This window comes from Rhinopithecus roxellana, chromosome 18, assembly GCF_007565055.1.
Source record: "Rhinopithecus roxellana isolate Shanxi Qingling chromosome 18, ASM756505v1, whole genome shotgun sequence".
In the NCBI taxonomy this organism is placed as follows: Eukaryota; Metazoa; Chordata; class Mammalia; order Primates; family Cercopithecidae; genus Rhinopithecus; species Rhinopithecus roxellana.
The window spans coordinates 80,775,025-80,799,000 of NC_044566.1; the positions used below are offsets into that span (position 1 = coordinate 80,775,025).

General features: G+C 36.0%; 1 pseudogene; it reads left to right on the forward strand.

Moving 5' to 3' along the window:
• Nucleotides 1–20,403: 20,403 nt before the first annotated feature.
• Nucleotides 20,404–21,097, forward strand: LOC104654244 (annotated as a pseudogene).
• The last annotated feature ends 2,879 nt before the right edge of the window (nt 21,098–23,976 follow it).

A 23,976-nucleotide genomic window follows, 5' to 3' on the forward strand; every position in this document is an offset into this window, starting at 1 on the left:
AAAATAAATTGTAAGTTGTGTAACTAAAGTGAATACGTTAGCATCCCTGAAAAAACATATATATATATATATATATATATATATATCCCTGAAGAAACTTAAGGGTAAACTGTTGAAGACCTGTGCTGAAAGTGATGAGAAGAAGATAATGAAAAATACCAAAAAACTGCATAAAGCTAAAAATAAATATGTAAATTGTGTAACCAAAATGTATATGTTAGCATCACAGTGGACACATGCCACTTAATGGTGTGTGGATCATGACACTAGCAAAGATCTATTATGATGAATTAGAAAATTGAATAGAACTGTGAATATTAAACAGATTGGTTGCAAAAGTTTAAGAAAAGTCAAGACATTACATTTTTAAAGATTTATGGTGATAAAGCATCTGCTGATCATTAGGTGGTAAATAAACTTATTAATGAGTGTACCAAGGTTATCACTGATGAAAATCTGATACCAGAACAAGTCTATAATGCTGATGAAATATTCATTTCTGTTTTAGTGTTGTTGCTCTAGAAAGACATTGACTAGAGCTGATAAGGCAGCCACTATAGGAAGTAAGTATGCAAAGGACCGAATCAGTGTCTGGGATGTACTAATGCAACAGGCAATTATAAGTGTAAACTTCCTTTGATAAGAAAAAGCTTGCATCCTCACTCTTTTCAAGGAGTACATTTCTTAGTCCATTATTATGCTAACAGAAAAGCATCAATCATCAAGGTGTCTTCTTTGACTGGTTTCACAAACATTTTGTACCAGTAGCTCAAGCTCACTGCAGCAACTCTGGACTGGATGATGATTGCAAGATTTTGTTATTCCTTGACAACTGTTCTGCTCATCCTCCAGCTGAAATTCTCATCAAAAATAATTTTATGCCACATGTTTTTCCCCAAATATGACTTCATTAATTCTGTCATATCACCAAGGAATCCTTAGATTAATAAAGAGTAAATATAAAAAGAGTTTTTGAAGAGCATGCAAGCAGCAGTGAACAGAGATGTGAATGTAGAGGGTTTTCAAAAGTAGTTTAACATGAAGGATGTCATCTATGCTGTTGCCAATGCTTAGAATAAAGTGACTAAAGACACAGTTGTGCATGCCTGGAATAGCCTCTAGTTTGTAACCATGTTTAGTGATGATGATGAATAAGTTGGTGACTTTGAAGAATTCCACGTATCAAGTGAGAGAAAAAACGATGTCTGATGTCCTTGCATATGCAAAAAATACCTTCAGAGTCCCTCAGTAAGCTGGAAGAAGTGGAATTTAGGAAGTTTTAACAGTGATAATGAGAATGCAGTTTTTCATTCATTGACTGATGATCAAATAGCCAAAATGGTTCTGAATCAACGTGATCATGAAAATAGCGATCATGAAGATGATGTTTACATTGCAGAAAAAGGGCCCATGAGAACATGGTGCAAATGTGTGATTAGCTTATTGAAAGGCTAAAGCAGTGTGCATTCATAACAGAAACAGATATCTTGTCAGTTCACAAAATCAGAAAGCGACTTCTAAGACTAAGAGCATTTTTAATGAGACAGATTATTCTGGAGGAAGCATTTAAAAAAGCCATCCAGCTGAATGTCTCCTCATCCCTAGAGGATCCACTTCCTGGTTGGCAACTGCTTCTAGTGTTTGTTTCTCGCTTACAAAAGATAAAATACTATGTACAGTAACCTTTTAATCAAAACACAGCTTCTTAGGTGGAGACTGAAAGCCTGCTCTTGTTTTTTGTTGTTGCTGTTTAACAGCTGTTAAAGGTGTTCTGGTGAAGCTAGTGTGCTGCTTAGTTAACCTAAACATATTATTTTTTCACTGTATCAATATTATGTCATATTTATTATGGTTAAGTACTTATGTGTGAAGAAATATAAGAAAATGCTTATCAGTAGTTATAAATTCAGAGTTAGGTGTGATGGTGATGCCAAAAAAAAAAAAAAAAAAAAAAGAAAAAACTCAACAGATTGTTCATATGGGTGGCTGAGATAGTAACACTTTTGGTTTCTGATGGTTCACTGTACAAGAACTTTATTTTATGCACAAAATTGTTAAAAATATTATGTAATGTTAGTTTCACACTATCTTGGTAAAGTGTTTATGAAAAATAAATTTTGTGTTTAGATTTGTGTCTCAACCTCAAGATGTCTCATTATGTGTATGCAAATATTTCAAAATCCCAAACAATTCAAAATCTTATACACTTCTGGTTCTAAGAATTTTAGACAAATAATAGTTAATATGTACGAATAAATAGCACTTAAGAGAAAAAATGAAATTAAATAAAAGCGGACTAGTTAATATGTATGAATAAATAGCACTTAAGAGAGAAAATGAAATTAAATAAAAGCTGAAAGAAGAATAAAGAAATTTTACTTCACTAAGAAAAATAAAAATGGCAAAGAAGAAATGTGATGTGTTACTGTGCTAACCTAGAGTTATGCTAACATTGCAGTGACTTTCAGGAATATTTGATGATATCAACAAGGTATTGCTTCTGCAATACATGGAAAAAGCTGTGGAGATAGTTTCAGCTTAGCTGAAGTGGAGCTAACGTTGTTAGTTTTACTAACAATGGAAATTATATGCATGATATTAGAATTATATAATTGTTCAGCAGGTTTTGATTGCATGCTCTATGTCATCAATTTTTAATATTACAAAAGTATAAAAGTGGGAAAAGTATTAATGGGGATTATTTTTTGTGTGTGCTTAATGTGTTGCCAAAAGGTAAGGGCTGGTAATTGGTAATTCTAACAAAAAGAACACACACACTGCATACACACACATCCTGGATAGAGAAGATTTAAAAGAGAAGTGAAATTAAGATCAGTAGAGTCTGTGCAAAATACCAATGGACGTAACAGACATGGCATACTATTTCAAATAATTTCCATAATACCTATGAGACAGGTTACCATTGTTATCCAAATTTTAGAGATAAGGAAATTGAATTATGGTTTTATTTAGCACTGGAGAAAGCACAGACAGTAAGTAGGAGAGGTTTATTTAAAACAATAGTCATAGTTTCTCTAGAGCCCACACTTTGAACATAATATCATAAAGGATTAAGTTGGAAAAATTGAGAATTTTTAGAAGGTGATGATAGTTCTGGGTTTAAATTATATTCTTATAATTTATTAATTTTTCTTCCATATTTATGTGTATTTTCTGAATCTGTTTCCTTATCTTAAAAATGGAAGTGTTAATACTAGTCTTGTAAAAGTTATTCTATCTTTCCCACAATTTTATCATGGGCAGAAAACAAAATAGTGATAGCTACATATAAACACATGAAAAATGATATGATATTCATTGTTCAAATATTTTATCACATTATTTATGCATACCTCTTGTTTACACTTTAATTTCTTCACAGAAAATAATATAAGTTAATATTAAATTTGTTGCTTAATCAATGTCTTATAAGCTTACTTTATAAGTTTGTAGTTGGCCATTTTGTTCTCTATTTTATTGAGAATTATTCACTAACCATGCAGTAGTATCGTTAGTACCTTTCTTTTTTGATCATATGAATGATTTTTTTAAAAGTAAAGATAGAGTTTTGTGGATTAAATACCATTTAAATTATAATTTATTGTTTTATTTCACTGACACTGCTAGAAACTAGTAAGTTTAACTATATAAAGACATTCCATGTTTTTCAAATGTTAACTAAATGTTATATTTAGTTTAACTATATAAACATTAAATTTCTAATACACCAATATATTACCCACAAGCCATGAATGAACATACGTTACATGATAGTCAGAAAAAAAAAAAAAAAAAAAAAAAAACTTTCACAAGTAGACCCAGATGCCAGTATGTAATTCCCAAAAGGCTAAGAAGTTAAGAACTTGGTCTTGTGTACTGCTGTATTACAAATTGTTGAGAAAATGCCTGTAACTGAGTGAACACTCAGTAAATATTGATCCTATGAGCATGAGTGTTTGTGTGTGTGTGTACACACACGTGTGTCTGCATGTGTGTGTGAGAGAGAGAAAGGAGAGAGAGAAGGAAAGAAGAGAGATCAACTTCCATCTCATTATTTCAGGCAAGAGTCACCATAAACAATGTGTACTAAGTCATAAGAAGAAATGGTATTAGAGCTTTATTTTGGAATAAGTACTCACTGATATTAAACAATGTCAAACATACAGAAGATTAATGGAATGTTTAGGATTTGAGTAAAGATAAATCAGAAGAACTGGGAAAAGAATATATCTGCTTAAGTTTTGAAACTCAACAAAACAAAGCAACAACTTACATATATCAAAATTTGGCTGCTTAGTAACTATTTTCTACTTCCATTTAATTTTTATTGTGTGTGTGTGTGTGTGTGTGTGTGTGTGTGTGTGTGTAGTCTTAAATTGGCAGAATAACTTAGGACCATTTCAAATTATTATTAAATTAATGCAGCAAATGAGGAAAAAACATCAGCATATCTACATCAAAAAGCAAGGGTTATTTTTTAATATTAATAGTAATAAAATGTTTAAATGCATAGTTTAAAAATCAGAAGAGAAGTGGTAGGTGCCCATTTTTAATAAAAGGAGGCAAATGAACATTTGGGAATTTTCCAATAATTCCACAATTAAATAATATATAAAAAGTAGATATTTAAAATGTATATATCATCAGGGTGTTTAACTAAAATGTACTGTCTATTTTGATGAACCAAAGCTAGAAAGTGTTTCAGGAGTTCATCAGTGTTGAACAGTTGCTGACAAATTTGTTCCAATTTTTGAAAATAATTGTTTGCTAAATTATGGGATACCTCATGAAAGGCTTTAATTAGATTAGCATTAAGAAAAAAGAATAAAAAAGAATATATTCTTTAATTGCATCAAGATCTAAGCTTATGTTTATATTCAGTGAAAGAAATCTATTAATGAGAAAAACCTTGTTTTTCCCAAAAAATACAATTTAAAAAGTAGATGTCTATCTCTTATGGTCCACTATTTTCCTGGTTTTAATACCAGGGTGTGCTTTCAGTTTTAAACTCCTTTAGTCCCCTCAATGGCAGGAATCTTTTTCGGAGCCAACATTATCATTTCTTAGGGCATTTATCAAAAGCTTAATGTATTATTTCAGGCTGAAAATATATCAGTGCAAATGTAATTGCAATCTCTGCATCATCAAAGTAGGAATACCCAGAGTTCATGATTGGTCATTCTTATCCATGAATGTATCATAATAGGCTGATATGCTCCCTTTCCCAGGCAACATATTTTCTTTTGGACATGGTCCTTCTGATTAAATAATATCTTATCACAAAGAATGACACTAATCGTAGACATTTCAGGCCTTGAACATTTCATCACTCTTACAACCTGGTAAGTATAGAACATTATTAAAGGGGAAAAAAGCTTATAAGTTGCTTAGCAATCCATCAACTAGCATTTACAATTACCATTTGATTATTACTCTCGGTAGTACTGTAGTGGAAGGAAAATCTAAGCTGTCCATCCACTCCTGAAAGAGATTTGAATTAAGCATATACCATAGCAATTTAATGAATAAAATTATTCAATTGAGCACTTTCTGTTGAATATTCTCAAAGAGCAGCTTTGGACACTGTCATGTTATTTTTAATGCTTTTTCCCAGAAAGTGCTAGCCAATGTAATATTTCAATTATCATCTCTAGTCATATCATTTTTAAATTATATCTATAAATTTAAACTTTCTTTAATATTCCAGAAATGTTTTTGTATTTAATATATTTAATTTATTCAAAAGACACAATTATTAGTCACCTATTTACATGTACCTCTCTAAGCTCTGTGACAATTTTACCAGTTTTTATAGCTCAGTGTCATAAATCTTGATTCTTGATCATTGAAATGTTCAATAACATGGACATCAAGTCAAGCAATCATCGACATTTAAATTACTTATAAAAGCCCCTGGACAATTAATTTTCACTTACCAAACTTTATTTTCTAAAAATTTTGTCAGGATTTATTCTTTCTAGAGTATTCAGATGGTACTTTTATGAAATTTAACTCAAGTTTTTCTATTTTTCAGAAAATATTCATCCAAAGTTGTATTTTCTAGCGTAGTTATCTGATTTTTATCTAGAATTTTGATTTCTTAAAATTTGTACTTTATATTTTTTAAACCTGATTGTCACCAAGATAATTTTTATTTAGTAGAGTAGGCACACTCTTTTTCTGCTAAATATATATTTAGTTCTACCTTTCTATCTTTGATTCCATCACAGCAAAAAACAAAGTCTGGCATAACCTCCTCTTTTTGTTTCAGCATTTTTTCTCATAGATATTGTCCTGTAGATTTAAGTTTATTTATTCATCTGCATCATTTACCTGTTCCAAGTATTATTACAAAAATGTGCCCATCTATCTACCTTTTTCTTTTTCATTTTACTACCAACTTCCTTTTTCTTCTTTTTACTAATTGCCGTCAATAAGTATTAAGCATCACAGATTTCAGTGTGAAAATGAATGTGGCTGAAAAAAGAGATGTTAAGAAATAAATGCCTGTAAATGCATTTTAGGTAAGGAAAATATTGTCATATATAAAGATTTCTGAATTACTCTGGTGGAATTTACTTTGTTCTTGTTTGTGGAGCACAGGAATTATTAAGATAAATAGAGCTTTGTTGATTTCCTTCCCCTAGTGAATGGATTCCTCCCCGCACATGCACAATTTTGGTAGTAGAGAATACGTTACCAGAGAAAAATGAATAATTTTATTTATTTTTCTTTTTTACAAACATCATGTGCAGGCAGTCACAGTATGATTTTATGCTATCTTTCCCCCAGAATGAATGAAATGTTAAATTTTTTCTAATATGGCTTCTAGAGGCAATAGGGAGTGAGACAGATTAAAGTGGATTATCTCAGAGTCGGGGCAAATTGAAATTCCGGTGCTTTGATGTGCGAGACAGGTGTAGTACGGCATTAGAAATAGTGCTGGAAATCCTAAACTGAGACCATTGGGGACTTGAATGCTGTTTGCATGAATAATCCCGAAGAATTTGCATATATAAGTCTTTGCAGAGGCTGAAAATGAACATGTAGCACTTCTGCCTTGAAGTTCTAAGCAAAAGCCTAGTTGGCTGAACGTTGCCTGTTGGAGAAACATTCTAGGGGAATTTACCATTGAACTTTGAAGGGGCCATGTGGGCACAGGAAAGGTGCTAAGTTGGGCCAGGAAGGCGCATGTCAGTCATGACAACAACAGGAAGTTCTTCCCATTTCCCTGAAGTGTATAAACTTCAGGACACTCAGGACGCTCAAATGCTTTGAAGGGGCAATCTTCATAAACAATTCAAGTTTAACTCTGGAGAGAGTGAGTGGAGTGGAACAGATATATTTTGCTCAGGAAAAAAAAAGGGGGAATACAATATTTCTTTCACCTGGGGATATTTTAAAACTATAAATTACCCTTGAATTTCAATCAGTTGTGAACTGAGATTAAATCTTACTTAGAATATTGTACTACTTCAGGAAGCACGCACTGTGATTCTCCAATGAGAAAAAGCAATATTGTGCTATGTGTTCTACAAAGATTACTAAATACATGGAGGGAATAATGTTTACCTAGCTTAATTAAAATAAACATTATGATAGGTGAGGATTGCTATCTTGTTGTTGTTTAATTTAAAGGACTCCAAAGATTAGTGAGCAAGTTGGAATATGTTTCATTATCAGACAACTTGGTTGTACTCTTTTTTGCAGTACCCAGTCAAGTCTTGGCCCCTGTGCATGTGTGTATACACACACACACACACACACACACACACACACACACAGAGAATTATTGAATTATCTTGAATTATTAGGAAATCATGACTTTTGTGATGGAATGAGGTTAAAGTTCAAGGTGCTTTTAAATCCAATATGTATATCAAATTTCCTCAGCATGACTTATTAAAAAATAAGCTATACTTTTTCATACATATATATATATTTAGAGAGAGAGCAAGTGAGACAGAGAGAGATCATGAGCTTATAGAGGTGAGTCTCTTTCTGGACTTGCTTTTGTTCCATTAGTGTACACTCTATTTTTGTTTAATACTACATTATTTTAATTATTGCAGAATAGGAATGCTTGATATATGGTAGTGCATAATCTTCATCTTTGTTCTTTTTCAAGATTGATTTGGCTTTTCTAGATTCCTTAGGATTTGCTTAAAAGTTCCATAAAAAATTAAAATGCAAATAACCAAATAAATTTTGTGATAAGAAACCTTTCTATGAAACAAAATATCACGGGATATAGTAAAACTTTTTCACAATTATGAAGCCAATAATTAAATGTTAATTTTGGAAAAAAAATAAATTAACTAAGTATTCCAATTAGCTGAAGGAAAGGGAGAATGACAGCATTATAGGAGGAAGAACAAAAAGTAAATTAGAAAAAGTACAGTAGGGTGGAGCAAGATGGCCGAATAGGAACAGCTCCAGTCTCCAACTCCCAGCGCGAGCGACACAGAAGACCGGTGATTTCTGCATTTTCAACTGAGGTACTGGGGTCATCTCACTGGGGAGTGCCGGACAACTGGTGCTGGTCAGCTGCTGCAGCCCGACCAGCCAGAGCTGAAGCAGGGCGAGGCATGGCCTCACCTGGGAAGTGCAAGGGGGAAGGGAATCCCTTTTCCTAGCCAGGGGAACTGAGACACACAACACCTGGAAAATCGGGTAACTCCCACCCCAATACTGCGCTTTAAGCAAACGGGCACACCAGGATATTATACCCACACCTGACCGGGAGGGTCCCACGCCCACGGAACCTCCCTCATTGCTAGCACAGCAGTCTGCGATCTAACCGAAACGGCAGCAGCGAGGCTGGGGGAGGGGCGCCCTCCATTGCTGAGGCTTAAGTAGGTAAACAAAGCCACTGGGAAGCTCGAACTGGGTGGAGCTCACAGCAGCTCAAGGAAACCTGCCTGTCTCTGTAGACTCCACCTCTGGGGACAGGGCACAGCTAAACAATAAAAGGGGAAGCAGCAGAGGCCTGTGCAGACCCGAACGACTCTGTCTGACAGCTTTGAAGAGAGCAGTGGATCTCCCAACACGGAGGATGAGATCTGAGAACAGACAGACTGCCTGCTCAAGTGGGTCCCTGACCCCTGAGTAGCCTAACTGGGAGACATCCCCCACTAGGGGCAGTCTGACACCCCACACGTCACAGGGTGGAGTACACCCCTGAGAGGAAGCTTCCAAAGTAAGAATCAGACAGGTACACTCGTTGTTCAGCAATATTCTATCTTCTGCAACCTCTGCTGCTGATACCCAGGCAAACAGGGTCTGGAGTGGACCTCAAGCAATCTCCAACAGACCTATAGCTGAGGGTCCTATTAGAAGGAAAACTATCAAACAGGAAGAACACTTATACCAAAACCCTATCAGTACGTAACCGTCGTCAAAGACCAGACGCAGATAAAACCACGAAGATGGGGAAGAAGCAGGGCAGAAAAGCTGGAAATTCAAGAAATAAGAGCACATCTCCCCCTGCAAAGGAGCGCAGTTAATCGCCAGCAACGGATCAAAGCTGGTCAGAGAATGACTTTGACGAGATGAGAGAAGAAGGCTTCAGTCCATCAAACTTCTCAGAGCTAAAGGAGTAATTACGTACCCAGCACAAAGAAACTAAAAATCTTGAAAAAAGAGTGGAAGAATTGACAGCTGGACTAATTAATGCAGAGAAGGTCATAAACAAAATGACAGAGATGAAAACCACGACACAAGAAATACGTGACAAATGCACAAGCTTCAGTAACCGACTCGATCAACTGGAAGAAAGAGTATCAGCAATTGAGGATCAAATGAATGAACTGAAGCGAGAAGAGAAACCAAAAGAAAAAAGAAGAAAAAGAAATGAACAAAGCCTGCAAGAAGTATGGGATTATGTAAAAAGACCAAATCTACATCGGATGGGGGTGCCTGAAAGTGAGGGGGAAAATGGAACCAAGTTGGAAAACACTCTTCAGGATATCATCCAGGAGAACTTCCCCAACCTAGTAGGGCAGGCCAACATTCAAATTCAGGAAATACAGAAAATGCCACAAAGATACTCCTCCAGAAGAGCAACTCCAAGACACATAATTGCCAGATTCACCAAAGTTGAAATGAAGGAAAAAATCTTAAGGGCAGCCAGAGAGAAAGGTCGGGTTACCCACAAAGGGAAGCCCATCAGACTAACAGCAGATCTCTCGGCAGAAACTCTACAAGCCAGAAGAGAGTGGGGGCCAATATTCAACGTTCTTAAAGAAAAGAATTTTAAACCCAGAATTTCATATCCAGCCAAACTAAGTTTCATCAGTGAAGGAGAAATAAAATCCTTTACAGATAAGCAAAGGCTTAGAGATTTTGTCACCACCACGCCTGCCTTACAAGAGACCCTGAAGGAAGCCCTAAACATGGAAAGGAACAACCGGTACCAGCCATTGCAAAAACATGCCAAAATGTAAAGACCATCGAGGCTAGGAAGAAACTGCATCAACTAACGAGCAAAATAACAAGTTAATATCATAATGGCAGGATCAAGTTCATACACAACAATATCAACCTTAAATGTAAATGGACTAAATGCTACAATTAAAAGACACAGACTGGCAAACTGGATAAAGAGTCAAGACCCATCAGTCTGCTGTATTCAGGAGACCCATCTCACATGCAGAGACATACATAAGCTCAAAATAAAGGGATGGAGGAAGATCTACCAAGCAAATGGAGAACAAAAAAAAGCAGGGGTTGCAATCCTTGTCTCTGATAAAACAGACTTTAAACCATCAAAGATCAAAAGAGACAAAGAAGGCCATTACATAATGGTAAAGGGATCAATTCAACAGGAAGAGCTAACTATCCTAAATATATATGCACCCAATACAGGAGCACCCAGATTCATAAAGCAAGTCCTTAGAGACTTACAAAGAGACTTAGACTCCCATACAATAATATTGGGAGACTTCAACACTCCACTGTCAGCATTAGACAGATCAACGAGACAGAAAGTTAACAAGGATATCCAGGAATTGAACTCATGTCCGCACCAAGCAGACCTAATAGACATCTGCAGAACTATCCACCCCAAATCAACAGAATATACATTCTTCTCAGCACCACATTGCACTTATTCCAAAATTGACCACATAATTGGAAGTAAAGCACTCCTTAGCAAACGTAAAAGAACAGAAATTATAACAAACTGTCTCCCAGACCACAGTGCGATCAAACCAGAACTCAGGACTAAGAAACTCAATCAAAACCACTCAACTACATGGAAACTGAACAACCTGCTCCTGAATGACTACTGGGTACATAACGAAATGAAGGCAGACATAAAGATGTTCTTTGAAACCAATGAAAACAAAGATACAACATACCAGAATCTCTGGGACACATTTAAAGCAGTGTGTAGGGGAAATGTATAGCACTAAATGCCCACAAGAAAAAGCTGGAAAGATCTAAAATTGACACTCTAACATCACAATTAAAAGAACTGGAGAAGCAAGAGCAAACACATTCAAAAGCTAGCAGAAGGCAAGAAATAACTAAGATCAGAGCAGAACTGAAGGAGATAGAGACACAAAAAACCCTCCAAAAAATCAATGAATCCAGGAGTTGGTTTTTTGAAAAGATCAACAAAATTGACAGACCACTAGCAAGACTAATAAAGAAGAAAAGAGAGAGGAATCAAATAGATGCAATAAAAAATGATAAAGGGGATATCACCACTGACCCCACAGAAATACAAACTACCATCAGAGAATACTATAAACACCTCTACGCAAATCAACTAGAAAATCTAGAAGAAATGGATAATTTCCTGGACACTTACACTTTTTCAAGACTAAACCAGGAAGAAGTTGAATCCCTGAATAGACCAATAGCAGGTTCTGAATTTGAGGGAATAATTAACAGCCTACCAACAAAAAAAGTCCAGGACCAGATGGATTCACAGCTGAATTCTACCAGAGGTACAAGGAGGAGCTGGTACCATTCCTTCTGAAACTATTCCAATCAATTGAAAAAGAGGGAATCCTCCCTAACTCATTTTATGAGGCCAACATCATCCTGATACCAAAGCCTGGCAGAGACAAAACAAAAAAAGAAAATTTTAGAACAATATCCCTGATGAACATCAATGCAAAAATCCTCAATAAAATACTGGCAAACCGGATTCAGCAGCACATCAAAAAGCTTATCCACCATGACCAAGTGGGCTTCATCCCTGGGATGCAAGGCTGGTTCAACATTCGCAAATCAATAAATGTAATCCAGCATATAAACAAAAGCAAAGACAAGAACCACATGATTATCTCAATAGATGCAGAGAAGGCTTTTGACAAAATTCAACAGCCCTTCATGCTAAAAACGCTCAATAAATTCGGTATTGATGGAACGTACCTCAAAATAATAAGAGCTATTTATGACAAACCCACAGCCAATATCATACTGAATGGGCAAAAACTGGAAAAATTCCCTTTGAAAACTGGCACAAGACAGAGATGCCCTCTCTCACCACTCCTATTCAACATAGTCTTGGAATTTCTGGCTAGGGCAATCAGGCAAGAGAAAGAAATCAAGGGTATCCAGTTAGGAAAAGAAGAAGTCAAAATGTCCCTGTTTGCAGATGACATGGTTGTGTTTTTAGAAAAGCCCATCGTCTCAGCCCAAAATCTCCTTAAGCTGATAAGCAACTTCAGCAGAGTCTCAGGATACAAAATTAATGTGCAAAAATCACAAGCATTCTTATACACCAGTAACAGACAAGCAGAGAGGCAAATCAGGAATGAACTTTCATTCACAATTGCTTCAAAGAGAATAAAATACCTAGGAATCCAACTTACAAGGGATGTAAAGGACCTCTTCAAGGAGAACTACAAACCACTGCTCAGTGAAATAAAAGAGGACACTAACAAATGGAAAAACCTACCATGCTCATGGATAGGAAGAATCAATATCGTGAAAATGGCCATACCACCCAAGGTTATTTATAGATTCAATGCCATCCCCATCAAGCTACCAATGAGTTTCTTCACAGAATTGGAAAAAACATGCTTTAAAGTTCATGTGGAACCAAAAAAGACCCCGCATTGCCAAGACAATCCTAAGTCATAAGAACAAAGCTGGAGGCACCACGCTACCTGACTTCAAACTATACTACAAGGCTACAGTAACCAAAACAGCATGGTACTGGTACCAAAACAGAGATATAGACCAATGGAACAGAACAGAGTCCTCAGAAATAATACCACACATCTACAGCCATCTGATCTTTGACATACCTGAGAGAAAAAAGAAATGGGGAAAGGATTCCCTATTTAATAAATGGTGCTGGGAAAATTGGCTAGCCATAAGTAGAAAGCTGAAACTGGATCCTTTCTTTACACCTGATACAAAAATTAATTCAAGATGGCTTAGAGACTTAAATGTTAGACCTAATACCATAAAAACCCTAGAAGAAAACCTAGGTAGTACCATTCAGGACGTAGGCATGGGCAAGGACTTCATGTCTAAAACACCAAAAGCAACAGCAGCAAAAGCCAAAATTGGCAAATGGGATCTAATTAAACTAAAGAGCTTCTGCACAGCAAAAGAAACTACCATCAGAGTGAACAGGCAACCTACAGAATGGGAGAAAATTTTTGCAATCTACTCATCTGACAAAGGGCTAATATCCAGAACCTACAAAGAACTCAAACAAATTTACAAGAAAAAACAAACAACCTCATCAAAAAGTGGGCAAAGGATAAGAACAGACATTTCTCAAAAGAAGACATTCATGCAGACAACAGACACATGAAAAAATGCTCATCATCACTCGCCATCAGAGAAATGCAAATCAAAACCACAATGAGATACCATCTCACACCAGTTAGAATGACAATCATTAAAAAGTCAGGAAACAACAGTTGTTGGAGAGGATGTGGAGAAATAGGAACACTTTTACACTGTTGGTGGAATTGTAAACTAGTTCAACCATTATGGAAAACAGTATGGCAATTCCTCAAGGATCTAGAACTAGATGTACCATATGACCCAGCCATCCCACTACTGGGTATATACCCAAGGGATTATAAATTATTCTGCTACAAAGACACATGCACACGTATGTTTATTGCAGCACTATTCACAATAGCAAAGACTTGGAATCAACCCAAATGTCCATCTGTGACAGACTGGATTAAGAAAATGTGGCACATATACACCATGGAATACTATGCAGCCATAAAAAAGGATGAGTTTGCGTCCTTTGTAGGGACATGGATGCAGCTGGAAACCATCATTCTTAGCAAACTATCACAAGAACAGAAAAACAAACACTGCATGTTCTCACTCATAGGTGGGAACTGAACAATGACATCACTTGGACTCGGGAAGGGGACCATCACACATCGGGGCCTATCATGGGGAGGGGGGAGGGGGGAGGGATTGCATTGGGAGTTATACCTGATATAAATGACGAATTGATGGGTGCTGATGAGTTGATGGGTGCAGCACACCAACATGGCACAAGTATACATATGTAACAAACCTGCACGTTATGCACATGTACCCTAGAACCTAAAGTATAATAATAAAAAAAAAGAAAAATACAGTAATCACAGTGATTAATGCAAACACTTTAAAGAAAAGTAAACCAGAAAATATCTAGAAAATCTAATCTTATTTTTAATAAACAAACTTCAAATAAGATAAGAGCATTAATTTGCACAGAGACTATTTACAATATATAATACATTTTGAAGTATATTAATATGACATGTTTGAAAATATTTTTATTTTTGTGAATACGATGGCAGAAACAAAATGTCACAAAGCAAGAATAATAAATGGGTAAAGAAGTAAACAAAGAAGGAAGGTGAAAAATTTATTTTCTATATTAAAGGCCTTTGAGGATTATAATATATATTATGAAGATATGAGAATAATTATTTTATACTCTAAAAATGAAATGTAAATTCAAGCAATACTATCTTAATCATTCTTTTCAGTTTCTCTTAAAAATAAATAAATTGATGGTGCATTCTTATGTGAAGTATAAGTGAATTTGCAAGTTTAGAGAAATACAAGATTATATATTTCTCATTAAATGCATGACTAATCAGCATTTAGAGAAATAAATTCTTAACCAAACATTATGGAACCATCCAGAATCTAAAGTAAAATGTTATGATGTGTACAATGGAATAAATAATTTAAATAAAGATGTATTTTAAGCAAAAGTTGTATATTAAAATTAAACCTTTTAATAATTTTTTTAAAGTATTAAAGCTAACTGAATATGCACAGAAATATGTGTTTGTACAAGGAGTAAAAGGACATAAATATTCATTAACAGAAAGTGTTGAGGCATCATTCTCTACTTAGGTTATGCTTATTCAATCTTACCTTGCTTCTAATTTTTCTTCATTTAACCACTTATGTCTCAAAGGTTTTCTGATATAAAGGAAAAATGCAGCTTGAAGTAAAAACCAAATGCTCGAATGCATTCAAATGTATACACCTGGATATACTTTCTCAACTTACAGAGGCACTTCTGTGAATTACCACTGAATCAGTGAAATGAGGTGAAAAACTAACATTGCTTTTACCTTAGGCATTCTCTTCAAGGGAACATTAGAAGCTGGAAAATGAGACTCTTTAATTCTTCATTTATCATATTCTCTAAAATCTTAAAGTAACTGTATGTCATTTCACATATAAACACAACGTATCCACTTCCCTGGATATTTGAAAAGCAAAATCACAAACTATCTGTGAAAACTGTTATATTAAATTGTGGATCTGAACAGATGTTAGCATTGTTTTATTTGCTTTCTTAAAAATCTAATGTTATGAACATTAATTATCCATAAAATATCATTATGTAAAAGAGATCATTTCTCAAATCACTTTTTCTCCAAACTAATTATAGTCAAATAAAACCATGCTTCATGACTTTATGAGAAAAGTAGGGATATGTTAAACGTATAAGCTTAGAAGTCCATCATAACTTATAAGTGTATACTGACATAAAAATAAATCTACTTTGACCTGTCTCTGTCTTGCTTGTCACTTCTTCAAGGATTTTCTGTAATTTTTCTAATCCTCTTTTGCCTATCTTACGCTCTCCCATACATTTTTATTTTATTCAGACATTAACTTAGGGAATCATGACTTTTTTTTTTTTTTTTTTCTGCTTATGCCTATGGCATCATAGAGATTGCTGATTTTAGCATGCTGGCATTTCCCCATTTTCTAGAAGACTATGGTTTCAAAAAGGTGAAATCAACACTTCTATGTGAGAACATGGTAAATTAGGTAATTTATTCACTGACTATGTCAATAAGAGTGGAAGAGAAGGATAGTTTTTGAAACCATGGAAAATATTGTTTTAATTCTTTAATTCTAGTTATATATAAGTGAAATTAAAAGGAATTTCACTACATAATTCATTAGATTTCATTTTTAATGAAGACTTCAAACTGAGTTTGAAAACAATTCATTTTCTCATAAAACACAAAAATGACTGAGACTTTAAAACATATGAATGTATTCACATATATAATTCTACCTAGAGTTATGGAATAAATACTTTAAGTATATTAAAAGTTAAAAGAAGTTTCCATAATTAAAATAGTATATTTTTGATGTAGAATATAATGAGTTTGTTTTGGGAGCACTTATATAATAGGTGAAAAAGGATTTCATTGAAACACAGAGGATGCAAACATTATGGTCAATACCTCACAAATCTCACGGATTTTCAGTTGCCTTGAAGAATAAATGAGGAGAATAAAAGTGTTGACACAGCTTGATGAGTTGATATTTTTTAATGCTTACTTTAAAGGAGTGCCTGGTGCAAGCTATTTGGCAATTTTTCCAAGTTTCTAATTTCTGAACTCTCATTTGAATTAAACTGTCTACCAACCTCTTGCTCCTTGCATGAGGAGACATAAAAACTGAATTAAGATGATGGAATATACATTTTAACTAAACAGTTTTTTAAGTTTATTGTATTGAACTGGAATGAAAATTTTTAGCAACTAAAAAGACATCCCACTATCCAAAAATTAACAGATAATAGCTCAACTTATAACTTTTTAACTATAGTCACTCATTCTGTCTTAAAATATTTCCTCTTATAGTATATAATTATTCAATGCTAGCACTAAATGGTTACAATCTAAGATGCAGTATTTGTGAACTTACATTTATAAAAGATGCTATTGATGGTGGCAGGAGGCAGACAGGTTCCTAGGCAGGGCAGGTCCCTGGTGGGATCCAACCATCAAGTCAAGGATAGCCTAAAGCCTTGGGGCTGGGCTTCCAGTTCCAAGTAGAGTCTGCGACCCGTAGTGGGAACTTCCTTGATGCCCATCAGCCAGTCAGATGGTGCTTTTTCCACACCCAACTATGGACCAACTCAGCACCACTTCCTCCTGCCCATGGACAAATCAGCATGCACTTCCTCCATTCTGAGCCCATAAAAACCAAGGACACAGTCGGACTCAGACACCACACAGGCTACTCGACTTTGGGTAGAGGGCGGTCCTTTTTGGGTCCCCTCTCTCCTATAAACTGTGCTGTCGCTCAATAAAAGTCTCTGCCCTGCTCATCCTTCAGTTGTCAGAGTAACTTCATTCTTCTTGGAAGTGGGGCAAGAACTTGGGACCTGCCAAATGTGGGCATGAAAAAGGCTGAAGCACTCTAGCCCAAGGTCCTCCGCCAGTGTTGGGCGACTGCCCCATACAACAGAAAGCAGAGGTGGGGCTGTCAGCCCAGGAGACACACGCTGGAGTTGGGCAACAGGACTGAAAAAACTGTTGACACACCCCTGTCCACTGAACTGCAGAAGGTGGGAATAATACGCGCTTTGGGGATCCTGAGTTGCTGGTGTCTCCGAGTTTCTTGCGAGCCACTGCATTCCCCTCATTCAGATGCAGGTGCCCAAGGTGGAAGCAGGTTGCTGCATGCCTGGCTGAGTGGCAGGCTGAGCGTGGATCCCACGGTGAGCACTGGATCCAGCCTGGAGCACAAATCAAAGGCAGCCCACTGAACCAAGTGGGTGGGGTACCTCCTGTGGCAATTCAAGGGCAATCTTGGGTAGGGGCATCACCAACATCAGAAGTCACCAGCTGGCAAAGCAGCACTGGGGTCCTGTGTCACTAGTCTACTTTTTTAGTTTAAGATATTGTTGGAAGAAGACATAGTTCTTTGCTGATACTAATAAAAAAAAAAAAAAAAAAAAAAAAAAAAAAAAAAAAACACCTTTTGAATATTAAACCTCCTTCATACTTGTGTCTTCCCTCACAATTTGCTCTATAATTTCAGACAAATGTCCTAGCATCATCAATGCATTTTTCAGTAACTCAACCTGTTCCTCAGTTCGTTCACCATCTGGCATATTTTTTTAAGGTGACCTATTACTGTATAAATTCTATTTAAGCAACACTTGAGCAGAACACAATGCTTTTCTAAGTAAGTGTTCATTGACAAAGTGTATTTTCTAACACAAGTAATTCTCTAAAGGTCATCATATACTGAACTAGAATTCTTAGTATTTGATGTACTTAACCTAAATTTTATATTAACAACTTAAACATTTGTGTCAAACACATAAAAAATATTGCAAGCATGAAAAAAGTACATTTCATAAATAATTAATTGAATCAATAAGGATAAATTTGAAAAATAGGGAAATGAATCGAAGGTCAAAATCAAATATTCTTTTGAATATATGCAAATAGTTTTAGTGCCAAGACTGAAAATGATTTTTTTATGATTACAGAAGCTATAGACATGCCCCGATATTTGCAAAAAATATGCTATAATAGTGGGTCAAGAGAGGTAGTCTAGAAACGGATTGATTTGGAGAACATGTAAAATAATCAGCTTAATATGCATTATTATTTTCTTACCCCAGCCAGTTCTGTGAATCAGGAATGAGAAACAGGTGTTAGTGAATCAGCAGTGAGAAACAGCTGCTAGGAATACTGTATTCTGAAGTCATGTGGTGATTTTATGGTTCAAGTAAAACAATAACAAAAATATTAACATAAGTACCACACACTTGTTACAAAAGGAAAGAACATTGAAAAGAAGTCAACTATGATTCAGTTTTAAATCTTAGATATATTAGTGTATCTTGACATCACAAATGTATTTAAAAAATATAATTCTAATTTGATGTCAATTTGAATTAACTGATTACATAATTATTATTATTAACTTTCAAAGAGCTTCTTTTATGCCAGACACTATTCTAAACTATTTTGTTTACTCCTTACAACTCACTGAGAAAGTTTTTTTTTTTTTTTTTCATTTTACAAAGGAGGAATGTGAGGTTATAAATGAATTTCCAAAGATCACACTATTCCTGACTTAATACTAGTTATATCTCAGTCCAAAATAAAAATAAAAGCTGTAATTTAATTGTTTAAAAATTTGTGTAAGGAATATTATGTTATTTGTCATCTATTTGTCTCTTTCTATCAACTGTATTTTTTTATAACATCCAAATGCCACATACCATGACAATGCAAGTCATTCAATCCATTCTCAAAATTAAAGAGATTTAATAGTGCTGAGTACTATTTTGATGGTAAATGAACTGTTTAATGACTGATATTCAAGTATAAAGGCATCAATCATCTGACAGGCACCATTTTTAGGAGAAAAATTATGCATTTAAAAATAAATTAATAATGAAAGAAGGAATTCCTAATTTGGACTCAATATAAGATCAAAAGTCCAAAGACTGGCACTGGTTCTGCTTATAACCATCTCAATGGCTCCTTGCATAAAGATACCTGATATTTTAGGTCTCATTCATCTCTGTATTTATTCACAAAGTATTTAAAAAGGACTTACGATGTGCCAAAAACAAAAGCAGAACTCGGAATAAAGTGATATAACAGTCGTCAAACATACAGATGGCTTTTCCAGGCATTGGACTGCATGACATAACTTAGTAACTGTGTGCAGAAATAATAGAGAAGTAGTCGGAAGTCTGAGTTCTTAGACACACAAGAGATTTCAGACACATAAAATGAGAAAGAACAAGCAAAGGGGAGTGAGAAACAGATGCCAGTGTGATAGAATTTAAACCAAAGTAAGATATCCTGAGAGAGCGGGTCCGCTTGGCTTGGCGTCGATCCAGCGCTGGAGCTCTTGCCGGCGTCTCCTGGCTAGTGCGGCTGAACTGCCCGCGGCTAAGGGCCCGCAAGCAGCCAGCCACTCCTCCGGCGCTGGCTGTGGCGCTGGGGTCGTTGTTTCGTGACAACCACTCAGGTAGCCGCTTCTGAGACAGCAGGTGCGGCCGCTTTAGCCCTAAGCGGGCTCCTCGACTCCCTGCACTGTCTCTGCCAGGGCCCGACTCTTTTCTTCCGGACCCGACGCCAAGCGGTGACCCTGAGCCAACAGCAGGAGCACCCGGAAATGGCGGCCTGGACTGCCTCGCGCTGGCCCATCAAAAGGATCCTGAAGAACAAGACCTCTACAGCTTCCTCTATGGTGGCGTCGACTGAACAGCCCAGCGGGAGTGTAGACGAGGAGAGGAGCAAAAAAATCCCAGAATTGGAAAGAAATGAACATCCTGGCGACATATCATCCAGCAGACAAAGACGATGGTTTAATGAAAATAGATGAACCAAGCACTCCTTACTGTCGTTAAGATGGGGATGGTGAAGATGCATGTAGTGATACAGAAACCACTGAAGCCATAGCAGCAGATATCTTAGCTGCTGCTGAAGGCTTGGATCCAAAGTATAGGATTCAGGAACAAGAAAGCAGTGGACAGGAGGCTAGTGACCTCTCACCTGAGGAACGAGAAAAAAGGCGACAATTTGAAATGAAAAGGAAGCTTCACTACAACGAAGGACTCAATATCAAATTAGCTAGAGAATTAATGTCAAAAGATCTATATGATGATGGCAAAGATGAAGAAATGTTAAAGACTGCAGATGGAGAAAGCATGAAGACGGAAGAATCAAATCAAGGCTCTACTACAGGTGACCAACGGCAAAACAAATTCACGAAGTTCATAGAAGAGCTTTGTTCAACACTGCGACTGTTTGCTAGATATAAACCCTGTTACTATAATACATTTCTTCTTGTTCTCCACAATTTATGATTTAAGTACCAAAATCATACCAGTTATTATATATTGCCAAGAATTAAATGATATCCTTAGAAACTGATTAGACTGAAAATGCCTAATTGATCTTGTGCTTAGTACTTTACCACAAATGCAGTGTAATATCATCAGTCCAAAACTGCATTACTTTTGTAAAAACACTGATTAATTTGCATAAGATATTATATAGCATTTTATGCCTTAGAGGATGAAAAGTATCTTTGGAGAGGGAAACTAAGTTATTTTCAGCACTCTAAATGGGGCAATACCTCTTATAAATTTCGTTGGTTTGCTTTTTTTAAAAATCAAAACACAATTGAACAACAGGATGCATAGGCTAATAAATATTCAGTCCGAATAGTGTTTTAACACTGTTCTTCAACTTGATTTGTCTGTTTAATTGAAAAGGATTACAAGAGTTACTCTTGCATTTTCTGTCCTACTACCTTTAAAGTTCCTGTTGAGTTTATTTGTATTTACAAGGAAAGGACTGAACTTTTTCTCATCAAAACTAGCTTTTTTCCCCCCACAAATAAATTATCAGGTTAAACTTGCCAAAATAATAATAATAATAATAATAATAATAATAATAAGCCAAGGTAGAATGTAGTTGTGGTCTGAGGAAATTAATGTTCTAAAAGTTGTAGAATGATAACAGGGTGTGAAAAGATACTGTTAAGTCAACTTAAACATGAACTGATGATTGACCACTGGATTCAGGTGAGCAGAGATGACAACAGCATGTGATATTTCTTCAGAGTAGAGGAAGCAAGTCTGATTGAAGTTTGTTGGAGAAAGGATGGGAAGAGAAAGAGCTCAGACAGTAAGTACAGTTACACTTTCAATGAGTTTCGTTGAATAGAACAGTCAAGTCAGGCATTAAAGGAAGAGGCAGAGTGAAGGGATTTTTATTTACTTTCTGTTGCTCTGTTTCTAAGCCAGTAGAAACTGCAATATGTTTCTATGCAAATGAAAATGTCCAAATAATAAGGAAAACATTGACCATACAGGAACATGATAGAGAAGTTGCCGGAGTCATTCACTTTGCAAACAAGAGGTAATAGGATCCGTTGCACAAGTGTAGAGCTGAGACTTACATAGGAGCATATAGCTCATTTGATGTGGGAAGAGGATAGGAGTATAGGAGGGTTGATAGACTTGATGATGGGTTCGTGCAGGCGTTTCCTTCATACACTTTCTACTTTCTCAGTGAAATAATAACCATGATTTTGTATCTGGAAAAAGATGCTATAGTTCCATAGAGAGGAGAGTAATTGGAACAATTATGCAGAATAATGGGAGAATAAATTGAATAAGGAGATGGAGTGGTATCACCCTACAGCCTTAAGGAATCCCTTGAGTTCAGTGGTCAGGATATTAAAATGAGATCATTCAGCATTGTTGTGAGGTTTTCTCCTTTAAGTTCACTTATTCGATGATGACTTAGAACAGGTGACCAGTGAAAAAAACAGTGAAAACGGTAAACATTTTTTTCAGGAAAATAAAGCAGGGGTGTTCATAATGGTATTGAGGCTTTATGAACAAAGGAAAGAGATTATAATGAGTGGTCATAAGATGTAAGTCAGATAGGTAGGAAAGACACGCTGAACAGTGAAAATACAGTAGTATCAATGGATTGATTGGAAGATGGGATGAACCTAGTAATAAGTGAGAAAGAGGGGTTAGCTGTTACTGGTAATTTTGAAAGTTCAGATGGCTGAACTAACAGGGGCCAGAAGTCCATTGAAGGAGAATTCCTAAAGGAACTGCATGTGTAAATGGATATAGTAAGCATAGTGTATATGGATAGGAAATTTACTGAAAAGTTACAGGGATAGTTTGGAAGAGAAAGATAGTAAGCTGGATTACTGAATTTTCAGAGAATGAGGGAGACTAAATTACACATCTGGAGAGCTGTAAATAGCTGTGGCAAAAAGGGGCAATGTGTGTCATAAACTGTTGTAATGAGCTTCAAGATAGATGAGAGTTTGGAGAAAGGATAAGGAACATTGGTTTGTTTGTTGTGAATAACACCACAGATCATTATGGGATGAGTATAAGACTTTTTTTTTCTTTTTTTTTTTTTGAGATGGATTCTTGCTCTGTCGCCCGGGATGGAGTGCAGTGGCCGGATCTCAGCTCACTGCAAGCTCCGCCTTCCGGGTTTACGCCATTCTCCTGCCTCAGCCTCCTGAGTAGCTGGGACTATAGGCGCCCACCACCTCACCCGGCTAGTTTTTTGTATTTTTAGTAGAGACGGGGTTTCACCGTGTTAGCCAGGATGGTCTCGATCTCCTGACCTCGTGATCCGCCCGTCTCAGCCTCCTTTGCAAAGTGCTGGGATTACAGGCTTGAGCCACCGCGCCCGGCCGAGTATAAGACTTTTGAATGGATATGAAGAATCAGGTAGGCCAAAATCATACGAGCATAAATTGTGTTTCTTGATTGTAAATACAATGGGCTCCTTGAGCTAGCGAACTGAGTGGTCCTTGATGCTTCCTAAGAGTCTCTGTCTGGCATTTGGTCTGCCACACCTTAGGATCAGACTTCTTGGTAATCACACCCTGATTATAAATACCCGTGGTTTGTCTGTCTGTTGAATCACATTGCTCCCCTCCCATTCAACAAGACTTAGATATTTAAGAAACCATTATCCTACTACAGTGGGAAATCACTACCTCGTCCCTTACTCCAAATAGAATTTCCTCATTCCAACAGAGTAGCACTTCCAATGTGATGCTATAAAACAGAGGGCACAAACTCAAATATGTACAGGAAATTTAAATAATTAAAGTTGTTAGAGGAAAGAAAAAATCAACTACCAAAAATATAATAAAACACTACTTTTACATAACTATGTAGTAAATAACAATATA